This window comes from Medicago sativa, chromosome 2 (genome assembly GCF_051527215.1).
Source record: "Medicago sativa cultivar Bolivia chromosome 2, Bolivia_mono, whole genome shotgun sequence".
Lineage (NCBI taxonomy): Eukaryota > Viridiplantae > Streptophyta > Magnoliopsida > Fabales > Fabaceae > Medicago > Medicago sativa.
Window position 1 is genome coordinate 20,317,635 of NC_140750.1, and position 22,368 is coordinate 20,340,002.

Here is a 22,368-nt window from a genome sequence, read left to right on the forward strand (position 1 = left end):
TTTCGCAATGTGTGATGAAACTACATGCCAATGTACTAAAAATTTCATATTTCTTTTACCAAATTATTGATAGGATTACCGAATTTTCTTTTATAATATTTTCAGATTTCATACATTTTATGAAGTGTTTTATTTTGTCTACTATAGATTATCACGTGTTATTTTTTCACCGTTACCAATTATATATTGCATTTTATTATTCGTATGTCAATTTCTTTACAGTAAACCCGAGCGGAGCACGGGTCAAAAATCTAGTTATTGATATAAATGCACCATTTTGAGCGAGAGTGTGGTAAATAATAAACTGTAAATATATTTTATATGCGTAATTACCTTTTATATTGTAATATTTAGCTCGTTAAGCAATTTCATTATGTCTAAATATTTCTCTATTTAAACATTTTTTTTGAAGGAAAAAAAAATGTTTAAACATAATTAGTAATACCCCATTGTAATTAAAACATTGAAATATATTTTCAACCTATGAAAATGAGATTGTATAGTAAAGGGTAAAATATTCAATCACCAAGTGCTCAAATCAATCATTGGTTTTTTTATTACATTTTATTATCCTTATTTTTATATTTGTTACAATTGATCCATATCTATATTTTTGTACTAAAATTTGTGACTCTTGGCGTAAAAAAATGTGAGTTTTGGTTTTAAAAGTCATATTTTGTATTTAGATTCAACAATTAAGAAATAAATCACCTTTTTCGCCACCAAAAATCAACATTTTTGGGGCAAAAAAGACAAAAGTATGGGTTGGGACCAAAATTACAACGAATGTGAAAAGAGAAAGCCAAAAACTTTGATTTTAGAAATTGGAAATTTTTTCAGGAGTTTGATAAAGTAGAGGGAACAAAAGTGCAATTATGTTTTATTTTTTTAAATTTACTAAAATTAGATAATTATGATTTGTAAGCAAAAATTGCGAACTCCACGAAAAATGAACGCGGGTCTTTAAAATAATGGTGAATGTGAGGGTTAAAATTGTACAATTAAAAAACTTAAGATGATAAAGAATGCAATCAAACCTGCTATATTAATATTAAAATTAGGAGAGCCTAAATGCAAAAGTCTCACGATTTTTTTTTGAGGGAAAAGTCTCACGATTTATACCTTAGTTTTATTATTTTTTTTGACAAGTATTAATAACTTAGTTATTGAAAGAAAATACTATAATAATGCAAATGAATCACATAATTTCCACTTTAACAGGAGGCATATTTCCCCAAGATCCTGCAGACTCTGTGGGCTCTAAAACCTTAACAGTTCCATCTGACAGTGCAATTGCAAATTGATTAGGCTCCTTTGGATGTGCTGTGACGACAAGAGGGTACACATTTTGGCTGTATAAAATAAACAAAGGTGTAAGGATTATTATTCTTCAGAAGACAGATTCTATCTTCCCTAACTAGCCAATTTTCATAAAGGAAACATGAACTCAACTTCTATTAGCATATATATTTCATCCCAAAACTGTTAGCATATGACAAAAATTGCACACTTTTAGTAATTAGAACAAAATATGCAAGGACAAAACTAGGGTTCTTGTTCGAGCTCGAATGCTAACAAATATCCTTTCCCCTGATAAATTAACCATTAACATTTTCCTATTAAAAAAACAACAAACATATATAAGGACGCCTGCCAACTAGAGACGGTTGTTACCTAACAAACAAAAAATTATTTTGAGTATTAATCTTTAATTTATAATATGTGTTCCCTTATTTTGGCTTAATATACCTTGCTACTTATAATTTATTAAAATTTAGTCCCCATGGAAATATTATTTCCTAATGGACTTGGATCTGTTTCTCTCTCGATCTAACGATCTCCAGCACAAATATAAAGGAAACTAGTTAAGTTTAAGCACATGTAATTGTTTAAAAACCTGTTGGATGGGATCTGATTTACGTATGAAGATGACGCGATGTGACATCTTAGTTGGAAGCTTACAGCATCAAATACTCCAATGTTTCCATTAGTAAAAGCTGCATAAACTATTTGTCCATTGCAGGAGTATGCTGCAGAGGATATAGCACAAGAAAATCCATCTCTTGGAAGCCACTATTATATACAAGAAAAAATATGTAACTAATTAATTCATCAGGAATACAAAATATAGCTGTGTTTTTTATGATCTTTGAATCATAAATTTCTCTAAATATAGCTTCTTTTTTTTATTTAGAACTTTTCCTTAAAAGCTACAATTTCTAACTTATGATAATTGTACTATTTCTAGTGCAAGTGGTTGGTGCGCAAGGTGTGTGAGTGTTGTAAACACGAGAGTACCTTGTTCGACACTGTAAACTTATGGAAAAATTGTTGGCGCTTACCTGGAGAATTAATTCCATTTTCAAGGCATCATAAATCGCTATCTGTGACTCATGCCATACCAGCAGCTTCACTTGATCATTGTGAAACTGAACTTTAGTTTCACCTGCAGGTGCATTTCCACCTCTTGGCATTTGAATTGAGACTGATTTTTTCTTATACCATTTGTCCATACACCAGAAAGATAGCTACAAATACAAATAAATAATGCAAAACTACTCTTTTAATTTATAACAAATGAGTTCGAAATAGGTTCTACTATTTATGAGTATGTTATCATAAAAATCATTTTCAAATATATATAGTAAAAATCACTTTTTAAATCTATAACAAAGGGACTCATAAAATTCAACAAATGGATAATGTAAAAAAAAAAAAAAAAGATAGAACTTTTATCACAATCAAAATTTGTTAGGAAAACACCGCAGTTTTCATTATGATTTCATCAAAATCCATTATGCTATATTGCTGCTATTTGACAACACTGACTAATATTTTTACAAGGGTCACAGTTAAACATACCTGAGCATCAGCGCCCGAAGAAACCATTATTTTCAGTTGAGGAGAAAAAACAATACCAGTAATGTACTTTCGGTGACCCTGCAAACTAGTTATATGCTAAAAGGCAAATTGACTCAAATCATTATACATATGATTCTTGAAATGATCTAAATAAAAAATTTGGATCTGCTTAATTTTTAAAATAAACACCTGATCTTTATGCACATTGAAAATATGAATCAATGAATCTTCCTTTCCGACTGCGAGTATGTTATTGTTTTCAGGATTAAGCGCAAGAAATGTTGCAGCTGATGGAGGACTCGTAAAATGCCACGTTACCTGACATTCAACAGTAATTTGTCACGACAACTAAGAAATAATGAGATGAAACAAAATATATTATTGTAAATATTGAAATCTCACTTTAGACAACACCATGTTGAATAATGAAATTTCTTCTCCGAATGCAGCAACAACATGGCAATCATTATTTGTGATGTCAAGGCAGGGAATTGCCGAATCACAATTTTTCGGGACATCCTTAGTCATAAGAATGTCATTATTCGGCGTCCAATTTTCAGGAACAAAACGTGTTGTCGCCTTTTAAACAAACACAATAAAAACTCAATGTTTTAGACATAAGAAAACATATGCATGTATATATTTAACAGAAACTTTGATATTAAAGAATATGCATGTATTCATAGCTTGTATACAATCACCTCTCCAGTTGGATTCAATTCATTAGGGCTCCATTTCCAAAGCTTCTGAATGCCCTTTGAACCAAAAGCTAGAAGACCACCTCCATGATTTGTGTAACGAAGACAAACAGCCTTGGTAAACGATAAAAACTTTATGATCATGAAATTATTGACACCAAAACAGAAATATATTAAATTTAACATCTTTTTGAGTTAAAGTAAAGGTTGCAAAGGGAATACCTTGTTACTTGGGCCCATACTATCTGGCATAGTAACTATTCGACACTGAACAGTACTGTCAACGATTACTCCGTTCTACAATTGATAAATAAAGAAATGCATAATTTGTGTGTTCATGCTAATATACTCAAAATAAATATGTTATTGATATAAAATAATTGTTCAAGTGAGTAATAAAACACTAAAAATTATATTTAGAGAAGATGGTGAGTTACAGCAGATACAAACCTTTGTGTCAACAGATTCTTTAGATGCTTCAAAGCCCCATAAATATTTGATCCCATCTGCGTTAGCCAGGACTTTAAAACCACCATCTTCTGTAGTAACAGCTAGAATATTTCCTTCCTTATTGAACCTCAAGCAAGGTAGACTCTGACACAAGGCATCAACCACATCAAAGAGTTTTCACAAAAATTTATACAAACAGTTTTAATAACTTACACAAAGAAATATTTAACAACCACATCTGCTGTTAGTTACGATTTACAATCTGTTGTATTCAAATATTTAACAACAATGACCTTGAACAATAAATCACAATATCGCACTAGGCATCAACTATATATATATATATATATATATATATGTCTAATTGTTTTCACAAAAATGTATAAAAATATATATGGAAAGTAAAAGGACTATACTCACAGGAAGACCACCACCAGCATCTGTGCTAGTGAGAACATTGATACCACCGAAATCCCAAAACTTAATCTGGTTGTCTACGCCAGCAGCCAAAAACCGATTCTTCGCAGCATCGATTTTCACAATACCCGCAGATTTGTTTCTAAATCCAGAGTATTTTCTTTTTATTGTACCTTGAGTTTCATTCCACTCAACTAGGAAACAATCTCCATCCTTACTTGTTTCACAAGAAAACAACCTAAACATCCAAGAACAAATTACAACTCACATAAAACTTAGAGTTAAACAAAAAAAGAAAAGTATATTCTTGATTATTCCTCATTTTCTTACCTGGTTCCATCTGCGTTATAGAGCAATGTGGTGCAACACTTTTCGGTAGTATCGAACTCCAGATGGAAGTTCTTCTGATCATACTTCCAAGCCCTGATTTTCCCGTCAACCGAAGTTGAATATAAAACCTGCATGAGTACGATGTCATAATAAGTTAATAACTATGTCAAATTCACTACACCATATTCGACGGTCATGTATATTGAAAATAAAATTAATTATACCGTTTATCAGTTGCAATGATCACAAAATTGAACATTAATTATGAAGGTGGAAACCACAAAATCAATTAAAAAGAATATGCGCAACGTGAAGAGGTGGTGATAGAATAATTTAACCTGGATATTTTCCTTCGAGTGAGGAAGAACCGAATAAACAGGTGCTACATGACCATCAAAGCTAAAGATCTTATGTCCATCCAAATTCCATACCTGTATGTATCATTCTCAATATATTCATAATTAAAAATACATTCAAATAGCTACACACGATCTATTATAAACAAGAAACTTTTGTCACCTTAATTAACTTATCATCTCCACAAGTTACAACGCATAGCTGATTTTCTTTAAATGAAAATGCCAAGTCATTAACACAACCATCATGAGCATCAATCTGTAATAATGAAACAAAAACATTATTAATCAAGAGTTAAAAAAATTAAAATTGTATTAGATTCATCTAAAAAAATTAATTTCAAAATACCTCCAAATGCTCTTGTAGGCCATTATGAACTTGATGGGTATATAAATGAATCAAATGTTTTGCAAAAGCAACACCTTAAAAGAAAATAAAATATCATAAAGCATTAATCAAGCAACAACATCGGAGAAAAAATTACAATATTTACCAATAAAACACGCATCCGGGCTCCATGATACACGATTGATGGATATCCACAATTCTTTCAAATTCAAAGCCTGTTCAAAAGATCATTTTATTAAACTCCACCATAACATAAAGGATCATTTTAATGCCATAGCAGTGCATTCATCACTCATATACACTTGAAAGCATCTATTTTATTATAGTACTAAATTAAAGGTTTTTAAAGAGTTGAATAATTGAATATAAACCTGAAATTTGACCGAACAATTGGAAATATTCCATATTTTGAAAGGCTTTGATATCAGCCTCTCTCGTAACCTTGCTTCCCAAAGTGAAATTTCTCCATTTTCACTACCAACTGTTTCAATTAAACTTAATGGGTTAGTAAAATAACTAATCAAGTTTCTGGTGTAACACAAACAAGACATGTTATTTAATTTAATTTACCAGCAAGGATAGAATGAATTGATGGATGAAACTCCATGTTTGTTACAGTTGATCCTTGATGTAACTTGCAAACAATAGTTGTAGGAAGTTCATCAAACAACCGAGGTGCTGGTTGAGATGTAAAGGTATATGCAACTTTCACAGCCTGTAAAGAGTTGTCAATATAGCAATGCTATTACAAATAAAAAGAAAAGAAAACATGCAAAACTAATATTCAAGTACCACTTCAACAGATTGTGAAGGACCAGGCAATGAGGAAGCTGCGAGTGCAGCAAGTGATTGAGAAGATGACGAAGGATTTCCATTCCCCATCCATTCTGCTACAGCATTAGCACTAGGAGCAGCAGGGACTGGTGGAAATGGCTGTACAAAATTAAGTAATCATAAGTGGAAATGCAACAATCCAATGTATATAAACAACTGAAAATAACAATTTTATCAACGAACATGAAAATAAATACAAAAACCAAGTTCATACTGCAATTTCAGCAGGAAGCACAGCTAAAGTAGGCGTGCAATGTCCTCTTCGAGGTGGAGAACAAGTATTGTCGGTTAACAAAGTTTTGATGTCTGGATTCCTGTAATGCTGATACTGCCAATTCAAACTGGATAGAGAACATTGACAAAACTTTAGCCTAGAAAACCATGATAATGAAGCTCTACAACTAATATAAGATATGTCATTACAAGGAAATAATAATAACTACATAAATGTGTATAGTTTTATAGTACTGTGTGAATGGAACAATCACATCAGAAAATATAAACACAAATTGGTAATTTGTAAACATAATCAAGAGGTACCCATGCAGTCAATCTGCAATCGAAGATGTAGACACAATTGACCAAATCTCAATCTCGTATGTTCTCTACTTGCATTGTTTCGTATCTGTTTACTTTTGAACTAGGATTGCTATTATAACAAAAACTTTATTTACCTTTGATTAATCAGATGTTGCAGCCGCGACGAATTCAATGAAGGAAACTTAAGTTTCTCATTGATGTTGGGATTATTGTCGATCAATTTCTTGAGCTTTGCCATCAATTTAATTCTAGATGATCTAGCATCTCCACACCGTGATAACTCTTCATTCTCCCTGTATTTAAACCAAATCCATATTTAAAATGCAACCAAATTTTAACATATCTTCAATCTGTATAAATAATAATCTAACAAAAAGTTAGAACACAAACATTACCTAATATTTCAAGGTGCTATAAGATGTGCTATTTCCTTGTGCAATTGAAATCAACCAACCAAAAAATATTCTAATACACTTACACCAACACTTAAATAAAAACCAGTTTTAATTAATTAGCATTTTAAAGAGAGGTATATGACTGAGATCTGGGCCACGACACGACAGTTTTCGATGTTGTTCAAACAGAAAAAAAAAATCAATTGAGACTGCATTAGACTATGATTCTCCTTAATATCAAGGATCGAGGCACAAGCCCACCATCGTTACTGTGACTGTTATTTGAAAGCTAATGATGTCATGATGAAGACAAAGATAAAGAGTCCTACCTCTCCAAGACTTCATAATATTTTTGCTTCCTAATCTCAAAGAGCATTTTCATGGAGCCTTCATCTTCATTAGTATTCGTAAAACCATTGAGGTATTTCTCACACTCATCCCAATCTCCAGCCAGGATTTTCTCTTCAAAATACTTCAAATTGAAGAAGAGACCAGATTCTTGCTCCACCCTAAACACACAAAATAAACACATATATAAAAACTGAAACAATGAAAAAAATTATTCGAAACCAGAAAAACAAAGATCTTTACTTGTGCATCGTTTCCTTCAAACCCTCTTCCTCAAGATATTGAAGAACGAGCAGCATCAGATCCTTCTTCAAATTAGATGCCATTTTTTAGCTCCAACAGATGAGAATCAAATGACCCTCAAGAGAAAATTGATGTTTTTAAGATAACTCAGTTGAAAGGTTGATATCTTTTTTCTTTAGAGGAAGTTGATATGAGATTGAGTGTTGAAAATTTTGGTACTATGCAAGAAGAGAAAAGCTGACACAAGATAGAGAACTTCACTCGTAGGTTGTTTATTATCGTACTCGGACACAACCTGATAAGTAACTGTGCTTATCACTTTGCAAAAAGAAAAAATGCACAAAACAGCATCTCAGTAGTAGCGCGTCACCTTCACGCGCATTCGGTAATATAATATTCAAAACTTGTCTTAAATTATTATTAAAAAGAAAATGTATTTAAATTAAATTTTAATTTGAATATAGACTAAATACATTTTGACTTTCTGTACCCAAAAAAATACATTTGACTGCAATAAATTGAAGTACTCCTAATTTTTTTTATAAGATTCATTTAAAAATTTAGAAATATTAATAAAAAGTAGTTGGTAAAATTATTATCGTTCTCTTGTAACTTAAGTTGAGGTAATGATTTTGGTATCTATCTTTTTTTACGTCATTTTGATTCGTTTAGTCCGATTGAAAATGAATTTTTTAAGTGTCAAAGCTAAGATGCATATCCAAACATTGATGAATGGTCATAGATTTAAAGAGTAGTAGGTCATAGGAAAATAAAATCATAGAATAAAATCTAAGATTAATATACAAACATTGATGAATGAGCATAGATTTAAGGGAAAATTACACTAACCTCCCCTAAGGTTGTCTTAAATAACACAAACATCCCCTCTAGTTTTAAATCAAACACTAACCTCCATTATTGTTATCAAATGGACAAACACCTCCCTTCCATCTTAACACCATTAAATTACATCTTAACGCTGTTAACTCTCTCTCACAAACTTTCACTCATTATTATGAGCTCTTTTACTTCATTTCATTGTTGAACATTTTTATCCCCTCTATTTTTTGTGGCTGTGTAAGTTCGTTCTATATCATAAATGAATATGTATTTCAAATTTGTTTATTTTATGGATTTTATGAAAAACAATTCCACCAAACAAGGGAAAAATAACCCTGCAATTTGCACAGGGCTTTCAATTTTTAACATATGCTAAAAGATACAAACAAAAAACACTTCAGGCGCACAAAAAAAAATAAAAGAACAGAAGGGAAAAAAAGACACAAAAGATAATAATTTGACTATTTCTCAAATCAGGACTTTGGTCTTTTTCCTATATTCAGTCCATTGTTCCGTGTCTTTTGAATTGCATATGGAATTCAAGTTTTACCGGTTGTGCTTGAGAAAATGAATGACTTATTAACCCTATATTTTTTTGAAGAAACAACTAAAAAATGATAAAGTATAACCTTTTTTTGTTTCTTTATCTAACCGAAGTTTAACAGTGTTAAAATAAGGGAAGGCTTGTGTTTTTTGAAAACTAGAGGGGCTGTTTGTGTTGTTTAAGTAAAACTTAGGGGAGATCAATGTAATTTGTCCTAGATTTAAAGAGTGACATGAAAATATAATCATGGATTTGAACCTTGAAAATTCATATGCAAATGGAAAAAAAGAATTAAAATGACATACAAAAAAAGAAATGAGAAAATCGTTATGTGAAATAAAGTTAAGGGGCAACGAGAGTAATTTTGCCAGAGAATTTCTAACGATAAATTTATTGGAAATGTGTGTTATGTTTTTGTTATCCTTACAATTTTTTATGAGAATTCATAAAAGAAAATATTATCTGAAAAATACAAGTTGTTACTTTGATCAAACGTAAGAAATACATTCCTATTTGTTTATTTTTTACAAACTCACTTCTTTTAAGTTCTTTGCTAATACCAATCAACACTGGTGACCGATTCACATATTTAGCACTTTAGTGAATAGGCAGCCCATAAAGTTCGGTGCTTATGGAGAATGGGTGCTATTGTAGCACCCTCACTCTTCACTTTTTTGTTGGTCCTATTTAATGATTTGTATTATATTAAAACAATTTTGTTCAAATATATAATATAATGATAAAGAATTATAGGTCGAATTTGGTCAATTTTTGTTTGAAGTGTTGGCATGAAGATTGGCTGTCGATGCACCACAAATGTACGGCTATATTGGTTTTAGTATAAAAGATTGTTGAATCCTCAAAGACCAATTACAATTACCGCTATTTGTCGTTTCTATGTTTATGTTGCGTTTTTATATTGTGTTGGCTGCATTTTGTTAAAACAAGAAGTTCTAGCATGATGTTGTATCACTTGTCCTATTCATGATAGTACAACATCTTAGTTTAAGGTGAAGTACTTTATTTCATATTCTTGGAAGATTATATTTCTGCGTGAAATACTTGAAGATTTGATTGAAGATTTATCCGCGTAGCTTGTGCTCCAAGAAGCGTGTGTTTCTGGAAGCTGCTTGTGTCGGTTTAAGCCTTGTCGTGTTATTGAAGTTAATGTCCTAAACATTTTAGGAAACAATATATTGTCTTCTAGAAGATTGTAGCTGAAAACTATTTTGGATCAGTTGTATTGTTTATCCCGATTCAAGAATAAGCTCATGCATTCTTTGGGTATATAAAGGCAGACTCAAACTATGTGAAGATTGATCGAAGTCGTCATTTTGAAGAAGTGTCATTCTAGGGTTTCGTGTCTGTCCTTAGTGTCCAGGACATTATGTCAGACATTCCTGGTGTCGAGGACAGCACGTGGGACATCCGTCCAGCGAGTGCCAGAATTTCAGTTTATCTAAGGCTATTCAAAACAATTGGTATTGCACGTGAAAATAAAGCAATGAATTTAATTCAATAATAATAATAACGAGAGGCCAAAACGATGATTTCTTTCCACGTGTGTCACTCATACAAATTATGATATTTGTTCAAAACGAGATATACCGTCTGCTTTCGTAATCCGTTATTGGATTTTAAACACGTAATTGCCTACTTTCGTAAAGCTTAACTACAAGTTTAAATTTCCCTTTTCAAATTCAGCAAGTCATTAATTAATTAGAAAAGTTCTTTTGCTACTTACAAATTAAAAACCTGAATTTTTCTAAGTCTAATACCGTTTTCGCTCTTTCGATGCGTAAACGTATTTTTATGTTTCTACTTTCATAGTAGAACATTAAGTTGAATAAGAACAAAATTTTCAGAACATATAGTCTATTCTCGTTACAATTAAACAGACATGTAATTTATATGAGTTCTGTCGGTATTACGGTCTGCTCGTTTTGGACTCAATTAAACTACTCAGTCATGTTGAAATAGAATTCTAAACAAATTTTTTGATTAATTCATATTTAAAAAGCAGTAATAGAAATAGACTTTTAATCGATGGAATCATTAGTAAAAGAGAACAGCGACGACACAACGCAGCAATGATCGCAAGTAGATAATCAAATAGAATATCACAACAATCACAAACAGCAGCAGCATTAGCGGAATAATAAGAACAAAACTGAACTGAATACTTAAACTTGCAAAAAAGTAATATTTCTGATGAATTTTATGTACACAGTAGCTTAGATAATTAAAACTAAGTATTTTCTATGCCTTTCATAGCCTAATTCCTGAGTTGAAAATTCCCCAGATCGTGCATAATTTGTGTGGGAAGTTGTTGTATCATCAAGAAATCTGTTGAGAGAATTTCTGAACAACAGAGACCGAGCTCATGACGTGTGTCATGGCTGATGACGATCAAACCGTCATTGACTATTTCCTTGCTTTCCTATTCCTTTGTCCTTCAGTGCTGATGGTCTTCCTTGACAATGCGTGACGCCCGTCATTCCTTGCCTTGTGACCATCATGACCTTTTTTTTGCATCTTTTTCTCCCGTTTTTGTTTCTAGCTAGCAAATAAAGCACCAGCCAGCAACCATGCAAAACACAATACATGCACTACTCTAAAATAAGTCCAAATCAAGCTATTTAAATGGTGTATTTTGCCTCTTATCAGTTGTGTTTTAAATAATAATATTAAAAAATTATAAAATAAGTGAACGCATTGGAATTCTCATGTTTTAAGAAAGAAAATATATACCAGCTCCTAGTGCGCATCGTGCATGAAATAGTAAATGATAAATTGGAGAGAGATAGTGACACTTGGGAGATTAAATTGATGATACGTGTGTATATACTGAATATTATCGTATAGTACTATCTCTCATATGATTATTGAATGTGATACTAACTACAGATAAATAAAAATACCTATTTGTGAAAACCAAAAAAAAAAAAACCTATTCGACATTATATTATAAAACCTTATTCTGATATGAAAATAAAGTCTTGCCTATCATGCATAAAATTTACCTTAACTTTAATGAATGCGGAGTATATAAGATTGTAGTTCAATATGCTCCAAAAACTGTCAAACAAGAAAAGATTCTTTATGCTACCTTTGAGCTTATTATAAATGGTTTAAGAAAGACCTACCCATATTTCCAGACTAGAAGTTTTTGAACATCACACTCAATAAAACAATAAAACTACCTTGTGTGTTGCACAAGTGAATCACAAAATAGATAATTTTAGTTTTGGTGCTTTTACATGTCTTTGGAAAGAGAATCATACAATTTTCCTCTTTTAGGCATTGTTTTCCTTTTCCTCATTGTTGTCTTAATGAGTAATAACGCTTCTCCCATCTTGAACTTCGTGAGTTTTTATAAACATAAAATCCCCCACCATATAGTCAGTCTGTATATTATATTAATAAATTAGTGAGTACATAAATAACACTTGTTGAACGAAATCAAAACAATACACATACAAAATTTGAAAATGAATGAAAGCAAACAACATTTGTAGAAATATACAACAAGACAAACCTGATAGTCAAGGTCGATGGTCACCATTTCAAGACTAGGCGGGAAATATGGACCATTCTCATTGACTAGTTGTGATGCCTTTTTGTAGTTATCCGAAGACAATTGGGTGAGAACGTTTGGAAATACTGATTTCATCGAACGTGACAGTTTCCCACAATATTGTCAACAATAGAACAACCCATAATAAATAAGACGATTATATAACATGATAGAATGGAAATCCATTCTCAATTAAGGATTTCCAAACCCTTTTAGACAATTGAGGGAAATCAGTATTGTCTTATTTATCATGGGTTGTTCTATTGTTGACAATACCGTAGGAAATGTCATGTTCGGAGAAATCAGTATCTGCAAATGCTCTCACCCAATTGTGTTCAGATAACCACACAAAGGCATTACAAGTAGTCAATGAGAATCGTCCAAATTTCCAGCCTAGTCTTGAAATGGAAATCATCGGCCTTGACTATCAGGTTTGTCTTGTTATCTATTTCTACTAATGCTGTTTGCTTTCATTCGTTTTAAAAATTTGTCTGTATAAAGTTCTGATTTTGTTTAGTAAGTGTAATTTATGTACTCACAAAATAAATTATTAATATAATATACAGAGGGACTATTCAGTGGGGGGGGGGGGGGGGGGGGATTGTAAATGTTTATTAAATACTCACTAGAAGTTCAAGAAGGAACAAGCGTTATGAAGACAACACTAAGGAAAGGGAAAACAATGCCTAAAAGAGGAAAATTGTGTGATTCTCTTTCCAAAGACATGTAAAAGCACCAAAAATAAAATTATCAATTTTGTGATTCACTTGTGCAACACACAAGGTAGTTTTATTTTAATTTATTGAGTGTTATTAACACATGAAGAAAATGAAGCAAAAGAAGATAGCTTGGCGCGCAAGACAACTACTTAAAATGCATTTGTATTTTACAATTTCATTTACTTGTAATTTCATGTGCATTTAGTTAGTTAGAGTTATCATGAGCTGGCACTATTTGTGTATATAAACTGTTTGTAACAATCTTTCACAATCAATGAAAAACAGTTATCTTTCTCTCTTTCTCTGAAGCTTTTTCTTCCACCTTCAATGGCGGTTTATTCTTCTTACATGGTATCAGAGCAAGTTCATGCTTGCTCTGCTTCCGCAAACGCTACTACTCTGATTTCTTCATGTTGATTACGTGTTTCACTTCATTGATCACGAATCACGTTTTCTTTTCTTTCTCTTTTCTTCGTTTGTTTCAAGTTGAATCTTGATTCAATTTTTGCTTTTGTTCTACGATTGATTCAGATTTTCTTCAGTTGATTTCAAGTTGAATCATGGTGAGAAATAACAATAATCAGAATCAAGATCAAAGTCTCGATCCATTTTTTGTCCATTCATCAGAAAACTCTTCAACGGTGAGTGTTACACCACAGCTAACTGGTGATAACTATCATGCCTGGTCCATGAAGATGCGAAGAGCGTTGGCCATGAAGAACAAGTTCAAGTTCGTAGACGGTTCCATTCCAATTCCTGATGAAGATGATTTGAACCGGAGCGCTTGGGAAAGGTGCAACAATCTGGTACATACATGGATTATCAATTCTATTACACCTTCTATTGCACAGAGCGTTGTTTTCATAGAAAATGCAATAGATATGTGGAATGATCAGAAAGATAGGTTTATGAGAGGTGATAGAATTAGAGTTGCTCAACTGCATCAGGAAATTGCTAATTTGAAACAAGGGAGCAATAAAATCACAGATTATTTTACTTAATTGAGGGGTCTATGGGAAGAGTTGGACCAATATAGACCAATGCCTCATTGTAATTGCCCTATAGCATGTACTTGTGCTGCTATGAGAAATGCTAGAGACTTTAGAGCAGAAGATAGAACTATACAGTTTTTGATTGGCCTGAATGAAGAGTTTCAAGGAGTTGCTTCTCAGGTTCTATTAATGGATCCTATGCCACCAATAAACAGAGTCTTTTCTATGGTGATGCAGCAAGAAAGGAAATTGCAATATGGTGTTGTTAATGTTCAAAACACACCACTAGAAGATAATACAAGTTTGGTTAATGTTGTGAATGGACAAAAGCAATTTGGTACTGGAAATGGATATGGTAGAGGTAGAGGAAATAATGCTTCTAAAGGTAGAGGTAGAGGCAATGGAAGGTATTGCACTTTTTGTGAAAGAACTAATCACACTGTTGAAACATGCTATAAGAAGCATGGTTATCCACCAAACTGGGGAAGAGGTGGAGGAAATTCTTATGCAAACATGGTTGATGGGGATGATGTGGAAAGCAAGAAGGCATCTGCATCTTCTAGTAGAAATGAAGAAAGTACAGGAGTCAATCTTACCATTGAGCAATATCAGAATTTGATGTCCTTGTTGGAAAAGAACAATCTTGAAACAAAATGCTCAACAAATGTGATTAAAGGTATCAATCTCTGCTCATCTAGTGGAGGTAATGCTAATTTTGATAATAAGCATATTGATACTGGTTGGATTGTAGATACAGGAGCCACTCACCATACTTGCTTTGATATGAAATGTTTTAGTAATTGTACTAAGATTGAACCTATTAGGGTTAATTTACCCAATGGAAATACTACAGAAGCAAATTGTATAGGAAGAATAAGATTAACACAGGAGTTGAGCATAGATAATGTTTTGTATCTGCCTCAATTTGCTGTAAATCTTATTTCTGTTTCCAAGTTGATTAAAGAGCAAAATTGCCCTTTGCAATTTAAAGCTAATGAATGTATCATACAGGAAAGGAACACTTTGAGGAAGGTTGGTTCAGCTGAAGAGAGACATGGTCTCTATTACTTGAAGATTGATGATAAGAACCATCAAGTTTCAGTTTCAAGTGTATCTGCTTCAGAAAAATTACAAAAAGAACATGTGCCTGATGGAGTTTTGTGGCATCTCAGGCTTGGTCATCTGTCTAAGGATAGAATGACATGCATGAATAAACTGTATAGCTATGTCTCCACTAGTCAACACACTGCTTGTGATGTTTGTCAAATGTGTAGACAAAAGATTTTACCCTTTCCTGTTAGTAGTAAGAATGCTAAGATTCCTTTTGAATTAGTTCATTTTGATATTTGGGGACCATTTGGTACAGCTTCTGTCCATGGTCACAAATACTTCCTTACTATTCTAGATGATTGTACAAGACATATTTGGATTGCTACGATGAAAAATAAATCTGAGACTTCTCAGAAAGTGAAAAGTTTCATTTCTATGATTGAAAGACAATTTGAATGCAAGGTTAAGACCATTAGGAGTGATAATGGTCCTGAATTCCTGTTAAGGGGTTTTTATGATGAAAAGGGAATCATACATCAGAGAAGTTGTGTGTATTCTCCACAGCAAAATGGAAGAGTGGAAAGAAGACATCAACATATTCTCAATGTCAGCAGAGCCCTTATGTTTCAGTCCAAACTACCTAAGAAATTCTGGTCATATGCTGTATTGCATGCTGTCTATTTGATAAATAGAATTCCTACTAGGATTCTAAACAATAAATCCTCCTATGAAGTGTTATATAATGAGATACCTGATCTTAGTAATCTCAAGGTTTTTGGATGCCTAAGCTATGCATCAACTCTACCTGTCAACAGACATAAATTTGATTCAAGGGCTAAGAAATGTGCTTTCTTAGGATACAAGTCAGGCATCAAAGGCTTTGTCCTTATTGATGTTCATACTTCTGAAATCTTAGTGTCCAGAAATGTAAAGTTTTTTTATCTGGAGTTCCCTTTTCACTCTTCTAGTATCACTCCAGTTTCCTCTACACAAATGTACTTTGATACTTCTAATATACCTATTAGTAATATTGGTGTGAGTTCTTCTGATGATGATATTGAAGTTCCACAGGAAGAATCTATCAGTGATACAGAAGAAAGGAACATTGAAGTTGCACCAGTTACTATCAGAAAGTCATCTAGAAATACCCATGCACCATCCTACTTGCAAGATTATGTTTGCAATTCAAAGGATGGTAACTACTCTATAAATAACTTTGTCAGCTATTCAGCTCTTTCTCCTAAGCATCTAGCTTATGCATACTCCTTGAACACTGAGCTTGAGCCCACTAGTTTCTCTTCAGCCAGTAAGGATTCTAGATGGTTGACTGCTATGCAGGCAGAAATAGAGGCACTCAATGCCAACCATACTTGGGTTTTTGCTGACCTTCCCCCAGATGCCAAACCTATAGGTAACAAATGGGTGTACAAGATAAAGAGACATGCAGATGGTACTATAGAGCGTTTCAAAGCACGTTTAGTTGCCCAGGGTTTTAGTCAAACTGAGGGACTGGACTACTTTGAAACTTTTTCACCTGTTGCAAAATTATCCACCATCAGAGTACTGCTTGCCCTAGCCTCCATTCATGGTTGGTATTTACATCAACTTGATGTAAACAACGCTTTCCTACATGGAGATTTACATGAAGTAGTGTATATGAAGGTACCTCAAGGTGTCTCTTCTCCCAAACCTGGTCAAGTTTGTAAGCTGCTAAAATCACTTTATGGGCTTAAACAGGCCAGTAGGCAATGGTTTGAGAAACTTACACAGTTTTTGTACGCTCAAGGATTCATTCAAGCCACTGTTGATCACACATTGTTTACTAAGATCACTGCCACCTCATACACTGTAATTTTAGTGTATGTGGATGATATAATCTTAGCAGGAACATGCCTCAAAGAGTTTGATTCATTGAAACAGGCTCTTCACAATACATTTCATATTAAAAACCTAGGGGAACTCAAATTCTGCTTAGGTTTAGAGGTAGCACGTTCTTCTAGGGGCATCTCTCTTTGTCAACGCAGGTATTGTTTAGAACTGCTTGCTGAAGCAGGTTTAACTGATTGTAAACCCGTTTCCACTCCTCTTGACCCTTCCATACGTTTGTCACAAGATACCAGCTCTCTTTATACTGACATCACTGGATATAGGCGTTTGGTTGGGAGATTGTTGTATCTTACCACTACACGTCCATATATAGCTTTTGCAGCCCAGCAACTAAGCCAATTCATGGCTTCTCCTACTGAGTTACACTACAAAGAAGCACTTAGAGTTTTACGTTACTTGAAACGTTCTCCAGGCAGGGGTCTCTTCTTTCCTCATTCCTCTGAACTTCAGCTGCTTGGCTTCAGTGATGCAGACTGGGGTGGATGTGTGGATACTCGTCGTTCTATATCAGGGTATTGTTTCTTCATTGGGCACTCTTTGGTTTCCTGGAAATCAAAGAAACAGCCAACAGTTTCTTGTTCATCTGCTGAAGCAGAATACAGAGCTTTGGCTTCTGCAACCAGAGAACTGCAATGGCTGTGTTTTCTTCTTCATGATTTGAGACAAGCTCCTTCCAGTTTGCCTGTGCTCTATTGTGACAATCAGAGTGCCTTGCACATCTCAGCTAATCTGGTTTTTCATGAGGGTACCAAGCATTTGGATATAGATTGCCATTTGGTGCGTGAGAAAATTCAAGCTGGCGTCATGCGCTTGTTACCAGTTACTTCCCAGCATCAAACAGCTGACATATTCACCAATGCCTCTGGTCCCAGGCAATTTCATGAATGTATGCTCAAACTAGGGATGGTAGACATCTACCAACCTCCAGTTTGCGAGGGGGGTATTAACACATGAAGAAAATGAAGCAAAAGAAGATAGCTTGGCGTGCAAGACAACTAGTTAAAATGCATTTGTATTTTACAATTTCATTTACTTGTAATTTCATGTGCATTTAGTTAGTTAGAGTTATCATGAGCTGGCACTATTTGTGTATATAAACTGTTTGTAACAATCTTTCACAATCAATGAAAAACAGTTATCTTTCTCTCTTTCTCTGAAGCTTTTTCTTCCACCTTCAATGGCGGTTTATTCTTCTTACAAGTGTGATGCTCAAAAAATTCTAGTTTCGACATATGGGTAGGTCAGTATTAATCCCTTTATAATAAGCTCAACGGTACCATAAAGACACCATAAGCTATTCTTGTTTCACAAATTTTGGAGAATATTGAGCTACAATCTTGTATACTCAGCGGTCATTAAAGTTAAGGTAGTTTTATGCAAGATAGACAAGGTTTTATTTTCATATCAGAATAAGGTTTTATAATATAATGTCTAATAGATTTTTTTTTATGTTTTTCACAAATAGATATTTTTATTTTTTGGTAGTTAGTATCACATTGTGTAATCATACGAAGATTTTGATATCAGCCTCTTTCTCAGCCTTGCTTCCCAAAGTGAAATTTTACCATTTTCACAACCAACTATTTCAATTTCAATGAATTTTCTAGGTAAGTAAAAAGACTAATTAAGTTTTTGTTTTATAAAAAAACGTGTTGTATTTTAACCTGCCAGCTAGCCTAGAACGAATTGAAGGATGAAACTCCATGCTTGTCACAGTTGATCCTTGATGTAATTTACAAACAACAGTTCTGGAAAGTTCATCAAACAACCTAGGTGATGGTTGAGGTGTAACGGTAGATGAAACTTGCACAGCCTGTAATGAGTTGCCAATAGAGCAATGCTATTGCAAATGAAGATAACAGAAACATGCTCAAATTATACCTCTATCCGATTTTGCAGACAGCAAGGGTCTCGTTTGCTGATCATGGTTGTTACTTTGGTAATCCGTCATTGCAAGAAGAGTATTAAGTAGTCTTGAAATGGAGACTGCGAGAAATTGAATAACATGTGAATTCGACAATGGAGTTGACACACAAACAAACATCCCAAGAATTGACAATAGAAAGATTATAACAGTTCTTTAATTATCTATTTCAGTCATTATATAGATCAATCAAGTCATGGAATTAGCATTTACTACTTCTTGATGCTTTTGTCGGTTATTTTAAATCGCAGTTACAAACTATTCTTAGGTGACAATATAAAGAATTTTCTTTGGATGTCAATGTAAAACTATTTTATATCGACTGTGTATCTCCGATAAACTTTATGCGGCAGAAAACTGGCCAAGATATACCTCGATTTGAAGGACCGGGCAATGAGGAATCTTCGACTTCTTCAAGTGATTGAGAAGATGGGAAGGATTTCCATTCACCATCCCAGCTTCTACAACATCAGCAGGGGTTGGAGGAAGTTGCTGTACAAATTTGCAATATGATCAAGAGCAGAAAATAACAATTTTATCAATGAAAATGAAAATAAATCGAAAAACTATGTTCATACTGAAATTACATAGGATGGAGTGCAGCCTCTGCAGCAGGAAGTATAGCCGAAGTAGGCATGCAAAGTCCTTTTCGAGGCGGAGAACAAGTATGGTCAGTAACAATGTTTTAATTTCTGGATTTGGTTTTCGAGGCGGAGAACAAGTATGGTCAGTAACAATGTTTTAATTTCTGGATTTGGGATTTGATTTGGGATTTAAAGTCCTTCTACAAAATTTAGCTAAGACAAACATGATTAATTAAGCTACAAATGACATAAGAGGAGTCACTAACAAAAAACTATTAACAGCATTAATCTGTAAAGAGTTAAAGCACTTTGTGAAAGGAATTATCACATCGTAGAATTTAAACACAAGTTCTAATTTGCAACACTAAACTCGAATAATTGAAAGGCACAATTGACCAAACTCCATGATCAAATCTGAATCTCGTGTGTTCTCTTTATGTGGTTTGTATCCATTTACTTTTGAGTTCGGGTTGCAGTTAAAGTAAAAAAATGTATTACCTTTGATTAGCAGGTGTTGAAACCGCGACGACTGAAATAAAGGACGCATAAGCTTATCCTTCACCCTGGAGTAAACCTCAATCAATTTCTTGAGCTCAACTATCATTAAGGTTTATTCTCCCTGAATCTAATTGGATTAGCATCTCAATAATGTGATAATTCTTCATTTTCCCTGAATTTAAACCAAATCCATATTTAAAATGCATCCCTGAATTTGGGCTCACTACTAGTGGACTACGATATTGGTCCCCCGAATTAATTGTTTTTGGGTCGGATAACGATCTTTTAAAATATAAATATATAAATTCATATATGATGTAAGATAAGCATTTAAGTGTGCTTCAAACTTTCTTAAAGATACAGTAGGGATCTTGATTGTCTGCTTTTGAGACGGTAAATACTTTTAACATGTTCAGTTAGGGATACCTTAAAGCAAAAACGGCCAAATATCTAGTTCCAATGCACTTTTATTGAAACAAGATTTATCATGTCTCAATTTGACTTGAGTTTTAGATGGTTGAAGCTCTAAAATAACCAATTTATTAATTGAGAGCCCACCGTTTGATTGAAATTATTTAAAAGCCATAAAAATGACGGTATATCCGGTTTCCGTTGTTCTCCTATGCGCTTTTTCAATTAAAAATAAAAAACGCACAGGAGAACAACGTAAACTGGATAAACAGTCATTTTTATGGCTTTTGATAATTTCAATCTAAGGGTGGGCTCACAATTAATAAAGTGGTTACTTTAGAGCTCCAACCATATAAAAGCCACTTCAAATTGAGACATGATAAATCTTGTTTCAATAAAACTGCATCGAAACTAGATATTTGACCCTTTTTGCTTTAAGGTATCCCTGACCGAACATGTTAAAAGAATTGCCCGTCCCAAAAGCAGACAATCAAGATCCTTATTGTATCTTTAAGAAAGTTTGAAGCACGCTTAAATGCTTATCTTACATCATATATGAATTTATATATTTATATTTTAAAAAATCGTTATCCTACCCAAAAACAATTAATTCGGGGACCAATATCATAGTCCACCGTTTTCACAAAAATGTATACAAATAGTATTTATAAAATACATTAATTACGATTCGTTGTGTTTAGTTATTGAAGATCAACGGCGTTTAATAGTAAATCATATCATTTTATCAGTCGTTAACCATGTCAAATAGGTTTCACAGAACATTATACAATGAACATTATACAATGATATGGAAAGTAAATAAACTATACTCACATGAAGACCACCATCTAGAGCTGTCAAAACGGGCCAGGCCGAATGGGGCGGCCCGTTTAACCCGATTAATTATAGGGCTTGGGCCTTAAATATTGAGCCCGAATTTTAATAGGGCTTTTTAGCCCGGCCCTAAAAAGCCCAGTACCCGTTAGGGCTAGCCCGGACGGGCCGCAGGTAGCCCGTTAGCCAGCATAACAAAAAAATCCTATAAATTATATATATTTTTCAAATAATTCTTTACTTAGTTTATCATCAAAGTAAAAAACAAAAGCGAAAATTCAATGAATTAACATAAATATAAATTTAATATAAAATTATATTTACTCGTTTCGTTATTTATAATTTTAAAGATCGAATATATAAATAACTATAAGCATAACATATCTAATTTATTTAAAATTGCTTTCCTTGTCGTTTTAGTTTACGACGTTTGTACGAAAATGTTTACAATTTATTTTTTGTGCTATGCATTATTTAAACATATTAAAAATATTATATATAAAAAAATTTATAGGAGTATTTTATAGTACTTTTTTTTTTAAAAAAATGTAATTTTTAATACGGGCCGGCCCGTTTAGCCCGCGGCTCGTGTAGGGCCGGGCTCGGATAGTATATTTCAAGCTCATTTTCCAACCAAGCTTTTTGGCCTGGCCCAATAAAGCCCGAAGCCCGTTACCGCCCGTTTT

At 33.3% G+C, this 22,368-nt stretch overlaps 1 pseudogene across 1 annotated transcript in view; it reads right to left on the reverse strand.

Annotated features, from left to right (window-relative positions):
• Positions 1-1,165: 1,165 nt before the first annotated feature.
• LOC146945365 (topless-related protein 3-like) overlaps positions 1,166-22,368 on the reverse strand; it is a 33,362-nt pseudogene continuing 12,159 nt past the window's right edge. The window contains exons 10-27 of the transcript XR_015028042.1: positions 19,758-19,793; positions 6,033-6,179; positions 5,834-5,943; positions 5,608-5,677; positions 5,463-5,536; positions 5,277-5,372; positions 5,096-5,188; positions 4,758-4,885; positions 4,431-4,665; positions 4,023-4,154; positions 3,783-3,857; positions 3,564-3,674; positions 3,265-3,441; positions 3,052-3,180; positions 2,863-2,958; positions 2,343-2,528; positions 1,898-2,073; positions 1,166-1,352 (exon numbers count right to left, since the gene is read on the reverse strand). The product of XR_015028042.1 is annotated as a topless-related protein 3-like (transcript). The remainder of the gene's footprint in view (positions 1,353-1,897; positions 2,074-2,342; positions 2,529-2,862; positions 2,959-3,051; positions 3,181-3,264; positions 3,442-3,563; positions 3,675-3,782; positions 3,858-4,022; positions 4,155-4,430; positions 4,666-4,757; positions 4,886-5,095; positions 5,189-5,276; positions 5,373-5,462; positions 5,537-5,607; positions 5,678-5,833; positions 5,944-6,032; positions 6,180-19,757; positions 19,794-22,368) is intronic.